This window comes from Schistocerca cancellata, chromosome 1 (genome assembly GCF_023864275.1).
Source record: "Schistocerca cancellata isolate TAMUIC-IGC-003103 chromosome 1, iqSchCanc2.1, whole genome shotgun sequence".
In the NCBI taxonomy this organism is placed as follows: Eukaryota; Metazoa; Arthropoda; class Insecta; order Orthoptera; family Acrididae; genus Schistocerca; species Schistocerca cancellata.
The window spans coordinates 734,616,582-734,626,102 of NC_064626.1; positions in this window are offsets into that span (position 1 = coordinate 734,616,582).

Genomic DNA, 9,521 nt, shown 5'->3' on the forward strand with positions numbered 1-9,521 from the left:
GTGGAGCCCTGAGACGGCATCCTTGAGCTCGGCGACGCAAGCTGCCAACACAAGCGAACGAAGGTCAACAGCACAAAAATTCATGTAAGCTGTAAGATGAGTTAATGCTATCAAATTGGCACTAAAATTCAACGTAATTCTGTCCAACGCCACCTTGGACGTATCACTCGATAAGAAGGTTGTCACAACCACTCGTACGCACATTTCAGCCCTTCTTTTCACGGTTTTGCGATGGATGTCAAAACCGCGACACCCAGCGTTGAAAGTACGTCGTTTTGTTGACGGTGGCCGAGGACAACATATCACACACACCACCGCTCAGAATAGACTCGAAAAAGGCTCAGGGGTCGGCATAAACGTCAGTGAAACCACCCCTTTCCTGGGGGAGCGGCGGGGGGGGGGGGTTGATTTACACACATTTCGCGGTCGTAAATGACAGATCGCAGTGCCATAAACAAGAGGAAGATGTTGACAAACTTTGACACTGCTGACACTGTCGGACGTTCAACGCTTCTCTAAGAACACTGGCGCTGCATCCCCACTGTACGTGATCACACCCTTTTGAAGTGCAGTGTGACTATAATTTTTGCTCCAGAGTACAGGTAGAAATCATTAGGTACAGCTCAAAACCATTCAACGAAATTTGAACGTGATTCGAAGCAGCGGAGGGTTCTGACGTTTTTTTCAACACTGTTGTTGTCCGCCTTCCTGTAGCACGATTATGCGGGAGTGAAACATTGACATGTGCGTAAAACGGCGGACGGTCTCACTGAGACCCCCAGTTTGGTAACACCCTCGGTGCCACCCACACAACTTTATGGAGCACGTTACAAATATACCTGTCAGAAACTTTGATACCAAATCAGCCACGTGGCTGCTCTAGCTCCTGAAGCCAGGCAAACCGCAACCAGGGGTGCTGAAAGGGTTGTCTAACCCTCAGGCACTAGAGTAGCTCCCACGCCCATTTGGTGTCCAGATGACGCCTATTTACAATCATGGTTATGTAGGAAACCGCAAACATTTTTCTATAAAGGTATTGATTGTCCTATCTCACGCTGGGATAAATATACGTTATGGCGACTGCTTATGAAGTAATAAATAGTTCACTTACTTTTTTCCATCGGTCTCGTTTTCATATGACTGTCGCTTATAGGTCACGTCATGGCCAACAATTTCGGTAGAGACGAAATATTTGCTGTTGTTTCTAAAATATCTTTCTCCATTCAGAGACTTTCTTATGTTTTTTGTTGTTGTTAAAAGTCGCTGTATCAATTTACTGGGATGCACCACACATGGTAGGAGACCCTGCTAGCTCGGTGAAATCTCGTCGTCTCGGGGCTATATCCTAGGCCCAGGGCCTAGCGTCGCTGGGAAGCGAACGTATTGTCTCAAACAAAAGTTGTTTCACATGACGTGATCTATCATCCTTACACGCTTGAAGCAAAGACTTAGAGACATCCTTTATATATTGGAAGTTTCACGACTCCTATTACCGATTTTTAGGGATTGTAGAGGGGACATGGTAGGTAACGTTTTGATAACAAACCCATGTCAAGAAATGTAAGAAAGAATACAGATTTGAAGATCGGATCACTTTCCAACTTCCCTCTTCACGTTTCGCACACAAGGTGAGAAGAGAACGCCGTCGTCGATCCCTGTTGTATTTATGACGTCACGTACCAGTTCCGTTCGACTACAACGGCTGGGAGAAACTGGTACGTTGCCAACAACTTGATTTGACTGTGCTGCTCCTCGGAGGCGCCGCGCTCTTGACTTTGAAGATGTCCTTTGTCACGCACAAGAGATCCGGATGGCGAGTATTCGAAACAGTAGCCGCATCATGGACTCTTGTAGAGTACCCAGGCCAGAGATCATGCTAAGGCGATCCATTAGATTTCAGATGTACAACCGCAGAAACTATTTCTTTACCTGATGTTTCTACTGCATAGCCTTCGGATATCTTTCGAGACTGCCGAATTATCAGGTGAAGAAATGGAGTTTCTGCGGTTTCATTAGTGAAAGCTAATGGATCACTTATTGAGCCGCGAAAACATTTTATAGACGATTTACGTCGTCTTGCGGGTGGTGCACTGATAGTGTTTTTTCTTAGGCTTGAATCTGGAAATGTTCAGTTTGACAAATACATGTTAGGACATTGTGAATTTCCTGCCAATACGGATCACAGCTTTAACATCGAATAAACTTTTTACTTAATGTACTAGATGCAGAATCACATTACCATTCAATTCAAAGCCTCTAGGAACGTATTTTTGATAATATTGCTTTCTTCTTAATTCATGACGGTGCAGAATCAACAAAATTCCTGTCTGGGGGCGGAACTTACGCTGAAAAGTATTCCACGTCTATCATTTCCTTCGGCGTCAATTACTCAAGAATTTATCTTCCATATTTATGAAACATAATTAGCAATTCCTTGTGTTATCTACTTCTATGTGTATAGTCCGCATGCCTTAGTAATGCGGGTGACAGAGGGTGTTTCATAACGATAACAGCCACTTTCTGCCCTATTAAATTCGCTTACCGACCGCGGGAGAAATGAGACCGCACACCCCCGTACGACACCGAATGTCTCTTCGTTTCATTATAGCGATCCTTACGTCAGATATGGGATGGAGATAGAGGATTTGTAGTAAAGTCTTTCTCTAATGCCGTTTCTCTAATTTTATACAACAAGGTAAGAGTGAACATGGGGTTTCATCCTAACATTCCAATTTTATTTCGTAAAAAACTTTCAAGGGTCAAGATAGCATACATTCCTATTCATTTTTGACAAACGGTTTTGACAGGTATAGTCTCATCTTCTGGTTTTCAAAAAATTTGTGCTATTAAACGTGTTCATTGTGAGTTAGCCTCTAATGCCATGTTGTCATAATGGTGTATAAAATATAGCATTTCATACAAAGGTTTGTCAGAAATAAAACATTTCATACTCAAAAATCGTAATGTACATTAAAATGCACAGTTCCTTCATTTGTGAGCGCTACGTATACGGACATGAGCATGTATGCAAGGTACTTTTTAACTGCAAATGTTTTATTTCTAACAAATCTTTGTGTGACGCTCTATATTTTGTCCACGATAATGACAACATGGCATGAGGCTCTAGCTCACAATGAACACGTTTGATAACAAAAATTGTTAGAAGTCCAGAAATGCTATCTTGGCTATTGGAAGTTTTTACTAAGTGTAACAGATCCTCCTCCTAATTTCTCGAATGAGATAATTTAGTTCAAATTTTATTAATCTTAGCATCTCAGTTAACTTTCGTATGGTTTGTACTGACGTTTTACAATCCTAGAAGTGCATCTGCTAATTCCTTCAGTGTCTCTTGTCAATGTACTTGATAAGAACTCCAGTCCCGGAGTGGTACTCTAAAACTGGTCTCAGTAGCCTCTTGTATTCACTTTCCACTACAGATGCCCCACACTTATCCAACAATTCTAAGTCTTACTTTCGCGTTCCGTACTCCTGATTTCGTTTTCATTCTCTTCCATACTGTTTTGTTTATTTATACCTTGCATTTATCGACAGTTGTAGAGAACTGTCATTCAGTATACCAAGTACGAGTAGAAACATTGTGTATGTTGTGTTTCCTTACGATTTCCAAGCGACGATATTTTAGAACATTTCTTTAAACACTCTGCTTTCGAACAAGGAAGGTGTTTTATGTTATAACTATTTACTGCAGACTTCTGTTGGACGAAAATGGGAAACGAATAACTTTGAGGATGAAAGAATCCAGCATGAGGCTTAATTCCAGTACGAATCGTTCACTCTACAGAGGGTCTGCGCCAATCTGGAACATTCTGGCAGATCAAACTGGTGCTGAAACGGAACTAGAGCCTTGCCTTCCGTGGCCAATACTATTAACGGCTGAGCTATCCAGGCCCTCACAGCTTATCCTCTGCCAGTGCCTCTCTCCTACTTTTCAAAGTCCACAGAAGATCTCCTCTATGCCTGTCGGAACTAGCACTCTTTATATAAAGGAAACTACAAAGGGAAATGGCTTAGCCACAATCTAGAGGACTGTTTCCAAAAACAATCTTTCATTCTATTGCAGAGTGTGCGGTGTTTGTCGACGAGTGCCGATTTCACATAGTTTTGGTCAGTCAAGAAGTTTCATTCTTTCGAAATCAAGATGGCTTCACAGGGATTCGAATTTCTGGCCTTCGTATAAATACTCCAGCCGAACCACCAATTATAATTATCAGCCCAGGTTGACCATTGTTCATTAATTAGTAGAGTTTATTGTTTGAGGACTGATGTTAGGTATGAACGAAATCGCTACTCATTGTAGTCAATCTCACCAATGTCTATATTATTTTAGCGTATTTGCATTACTTTGAGTAATAATTATTTGTTCATCTGCAGAAAACAGGCCAGTAAACCGCCGTAAGGTGCAAAACGCTATTGGAACTTGCAAATCTCAGTTTCAGCAGGTAATCCGTTCGTTAGATTGAACGCCTCCCTGTGTTCGTAATCCTCTTACGTGGGACTAAGCTGTGATTAGGCATCAGGATGTACGCTGCTTCTTCCTCTGCTTTACGTATTCATCTGTAGTGTCACTTACTATAAGCTCTCATTACACTCATCACTACCATACACTTCCACATCAAATACATCACACATATTCCAAAGGGGACACAATTGCAATTATCTCTTGCCTTGACTGCAATATATTAACTCCAGGTCTTCTAAGCTCAGTCACTGAATTTCGAGACAACTTTTAATTTTAATCATTATTAGATCGTTATTATTCACAATTAAGTGAGAAATAATTTATCAGTATCTCGTTGTCACAGAAAGTGAATGCCTTTTCACAAGCGTAATTTTTTCTTATTTAGATGTTGGTTTCTAGGAGTATCCACCCACATTGAATGATTGTTAGGTGATTATTTTAGATCACTATTAGACCCTTATTATCCACAAATAATTCACAAATAATTTATCAATATCTCGTTGTCATTGTCAATGAACGCCTTTTCACAAGCATAATTTGTTCTTATTTAGATCTTGTTGAATGGCGACCCCATCTTGGTTTTGGAGTATGTTTCTGTATGGTTAATAGTGTCCCAGGAGCTTTCACTCACAGGTGAATAATTGTTGAACGATAGACGTATTTGTAAATATTTATTGGTGAAATAAACCTTCTCACATTATTTAGCTATTCAAATCCTTTAGTCGTGTATTTTACAACGCTGTGGATCGACACAAAGCGATTCATTGCTCACAGAAAACTAAGGAAAGTGCTTTCGGTTGACTGAGCTTCCGTAGCTTCCGCTTTGGTGGGATATATTTTGGCATACTGTACTGCAAGCACAACCATTACGAACACGTTGTACGAAAAATATATAAAGTGTTATGTGTAATTAAAAAATGAGCAAAAATTACTCCAATTTTGTTCAGCATAAAACTTTACACCTGTTGAAATCATTATCACAGTGTCGTCCAGCCATAATTTTTCTTTAGTATCACTTTCCATTTCGGTGAACATCTTTTGTGAGAACAAGCAAGAATATTACTGTTTTGGGAGTAACAACGGACCCTGAAAGATCGTGATCATACAAAGTATATGTACGAGTCAACAATTAGTAACTAAGGCTATGAAAGTTGTCAAGTGTTTATCAGTGAAAAACACAAGCAGTAGATACCCTACAGTATTCTAGATTACCCACAACACGTGTTTTTCTTTGTTAAACATGAAAATCTTCCACTACACAGTGACGGAAGAATCCGTGCCTAGTGAAGTACTAGTTATTTATCCCGCTGTTCGGACGAACTATTGTGGGTCCCTTATCTGTTTCAACTGCTAAGGAGTTTGTTATTGATGGATTTAAGCAAATTTCTTTCAGAAATATTTTTCTTTGTTTTGCGGATATTTTTGCGTTAATCTATAATTTCGTTGGCTTTTTGGCCTTGTACTACATTTTGCATAGTGTGCAGCTATCTACAAGTATAATGAGCTTATGGTGTCCTTTGTAATACTTTGATTTTTCTCATTTTGTATTGTTCTGCAATCTTTTATTCGTTCTGCTAAAGTTGATTTAAACGTGTTCTCAACCCATGGATAGAACTTTAGCAGTTAGTTTTCATTATTTTTAATGATCCTGTCAGTGCAAGATTACGTTTCTAAATAGGGAGAATATGCAAGGTACTATGTTCACGTCCTACCGACAATAAACTCCTTACAAACCGAGACTGACTCAATTGGAAAGCATTGCGGGAGAAATCGGCGGGGCTTCATTGGAAGAAGCTCCCCGGCTCTCAAGTGAAGTGATGTAGACAAACCATAGGAAAGCTAAACGCACAATGTTTGACGAGCATTTGAAAACAGGTGGTCCTGAACAAGAGTGTTGTTAATTAAACATTCAATAACACCACCGGCTACTGATTATACTGTCTCACTCGTTACAGCGTTACAGGAGAATTAAATCGTACGAAGAATCTTTTAGCAACATTAATTTCGACCGGCATGTGATTCGATAGTACTTCCATATTTATTTCTCTCCGAAGCACGTTTCACGTTTCAGTCGATAGTATCCGTATATGGTCTTGATTACAGGAGAATGACTCTTCACTTCCTCTAAGTTTTTTTAAACCGATGCTTACGTCTGTCGTCGTATGAGTGTAAGTTAACGTGTTTCTTGTGTGAAAGAAGAAGAAATAAAAAGAAATGGAGAAGAAATAAAAACTTTGAGATTTGCCGATGACACTGTAATTCAGTCAGAGACAGCAAAGAACTTGGAAGAGCAGTTGAACGGAATGAACAGTGTCTTGAAAGGAGGATATAAGACGAACATCAACAAAAGGAAAAACGAGAATAATGGAATGTAGTCGAATTAAGTCGGGTGATGCTGAGGGAATTAGATTAGGAAATGAGACACTTAAAGTAGTAAAGGAGTTTTGCTATTTGGGGAGCAAAATAACTGAGGATGGTCGAAATAGGGAGGATATAAAATGTAGACTGGCAAAAGCAAGGAAAGCATTTCTGAAGAAGAGAAATTTGTTAACATCGAGCATAGATTTGAGTGTAAGAAGTCGTTTCTGAAAGTATTTGTATGGAGTGTAGCCATGTATGGAAGTAAAACATGGACGATCAATAGTTTGGACAAGAAGAGAATAGAAACTTTCGAAATGTGGTGCTACAGAAGAATGCTGAAGATTAGATGGGTAGATCACATAACTAATGAGGAGGTACTGAATAGAATTGGGGAGAAGAGGAGTTTGTGGCACAACTTGACTAGAAGAAGGTATCGGTTGGTAGGACATGTTCTGAGGCACCAAGGGATCATCAATTTATTATTGGAGGGGAGCGTGGTGGGTAAAAATCGTAGAGTGAGACCAAGAGATGAATACACTAAGCAGATTCAGAAAGATGTAGGTTGCAGTAGGTACTGGGAGATGAAGCTTGCACAGGATAGAGTAGCATGGAGAGCTGTCTCAACCATTTAACCTTTTTATATTGCCATGTAGTTTATGATACATATTTCTTGCTGGAAAACGTAACAATGAAGTCCGTCTACTGTCTTTACAGTACTGTCTTTATTTCGCCATTGTAATTTCAAACCGCAAATTCTTCGATAGGACTTCAGTTGGTTATCAAACAACCTTCACTGAAATATCAACACGCCAGAGAAGCGTATCTATTGGAGGCTACAGAGCGTTTTTAGATGAAATTTGCTAATTCGTGGTGGGATACACAAGAATTACAGAATAATATATGGAACTTTTTTTAAAATCTGTACTGTACCTAAAATTTGCTAATTACTGTTGCATATGCCTTCTCAATGAAGTAACTTCCAGATGATGTTTTGCAGTACTATATGAACGTACACAGTTTTCAAAGACGGCAGTATGAGAAAGAAAATAGCAAACTGTGTTGACGAAGTTTCAAAAGTGTGAATATATGAAATAACTAATATGTTATACAGAGCAAATGAATGGTTAAGCAAATTTATGTATTTAAATACTCGGAGCAAATGTTAATAATATGGTATATGCTTCTCAGTAGTTGATATTGAACGTGAAAATTAGTATCAAGTGTGCTAATATTGATGTATGTATACGACATGACTGTTAAATAATTCATGTATTTTTTGTAATCATATGGTTTCATACAGGAATACGTACTAGCACATTGTACAAGAATGCAACATACAAAAAATGCGATTATACAGTATATGCAATAACTGTTCCTTTAAATACAAAACCATGGGATTAATAATGATACCATGGAATTAATAATGAAACCATGGAATTAATAACTAAACCGTGGAATGAAATCTTAAACCTAGAGTACTTCAGTGTCTGTAAGTCGTATTAATTGTATCCAGCTATCATTACCGTAAAGATCGATGCTGACAGAATCAGTAACCGACATCCTGGCGGAAAGTACATGTCTGTAATACTGAAGATGTATTGTGAAAGTTTACTTGCAGTGAAACTCAGAAAATTATGCAGCAAGCTGCAGAGTGCTCTGTGTTTATAATGTTGTGACGTACTTCCGATTCCACCACGAAATGCTTGAAAAATGGAGCTTGAAACGCTGAAATATTACCAAATACTTAATTTTAGATTATTCCAATATTTTTTGTTTTCATTCATTTCAGTAACTTTCATTTTCATATAAATACAATAAAAAGCAAAATATTGACAAATATTATTTACAGTCGAATAGGCAAATTGCAGAAGCTATGCTCGTGGAAGGTAATTTTTGTGTTACGGAGAAATGCGGGAACCTGACCTTATCGCTTGTCTCAGAAGACACGCTGAATATAGGCAACCTTCAATTTATAACAATTGTGGTTCAAAATTGTTTAAATGGCTCTGAGAACTATGGGACTTAACATCTGTGGTCATCAATCCCCTAGAACTCAGAACTACTTAAACCTAACTAACCTAAGGACATCACACACATCTATGCCTGAGGCAGGATTCGAACCTGCGACCGTAGCGGTCACGCGGTGCCAGGCTGAAGCGCCTAGAAGAGCACGGCCACACCGGCCGGCCTATCACAATTGTGGATTTAAAAAAAAATTGATTACTTTTATTCAATACACTCTTAAAAATTCTGAAAATGTCTTGGATAAAATTCGGGTAATGAAGGTTTATCTCCAACCCGTACAGAAACGAAACTGTAGTTATGAGTAAAAACAAAAAGAGGGCGGCGGTAGTTGAGAAGGGAGTGTGACGCAGTTGTGCCTGTCCGCTCTGTTATTCAACTTTTAATTCAGCAGATTACTCCTATTGCCTTTCTTGGGTATTGGTGTGACATGTGCAACTTTCCAGTCATCGGGTACGGATGTTTCTACTAGCGAGCGGTATTAGCGTACTCTGAAAGGATCCTGACTAGTATACGTTCTGGACCGCTACACCGAGGATATCTACTTACAAGGTACTCACGTTGGCTGTTGTTCTTCATTAGAATTCTGGAGTATTTACTTTGTCTTTTTTTGTGAAGGAATTTCGGAAAACCGTGTTTAGCAACTCTGCCTTAGTGG